Here is a 434-nt window from a genome sequence, read left to right on the forward strand (position 1 = left end):
TAACACTTAACTCTCTCTCTTTACGACCGCACCAGTACTATAACAGGGCACCAGTGAGCTAATACTTCAGAGGGCGGGATCTGAGAGTCGAAAGTCGTGCGGGACAGGACTAACTCTCGCCCGGCACCCATAAACAGTAGAAAGTTCAATGTTGCGTCACCGTGTCGCCGAACGGCCTTTGCGTCATAAGTAAAGTTGGCTATCGTAAAGTGTTTGCGTTCTCCGTAAATTCCTCCGAAGTATTGATTTGAAGAATTATACTCATGTTAACCAGCCTGATGCTCGAATATCTAGCCTATGTTATCCGATGCAAAATTGCAAAGTCATTTCGTTTTCTAAATATAGATCCAGGCACATCACGTGTAGCGATGCCATGTTTATTAATGGCTTACTAACTAAGCGAGGCATACACATCGGCGATGCCGGGCTGTCCG

At 45.9% G+C, this 434-nt stretch overlaps 1 protein-coding gene across 1 annotated transcript in view; it reads right to left on the bottom strand.

The window, feature by feature from the left end:
• Positions 1–434, bottom strand: part of LOC119587164 (eclosion hormone-like) — a gene marked incomplete in the record, with an annotated part of 9094 nt that overhangs the window by 8393 nt on the left and 267 nt on the right.

Source organism: Penaeus monodon, chromosome 22 (assembly GCF_015228065.2).
Source record: "Penaeus monodon isolate SGIC_2016 chromosome 22, NSTDA_Pmon_1, whole genome shotgun sequence".
Lineage (NCBI taxonomy): Eukaryota > Metazoa > Arthropoda > Malacostraca > Decapoda > Penaeidae > Penaeus > Penaeus monodon.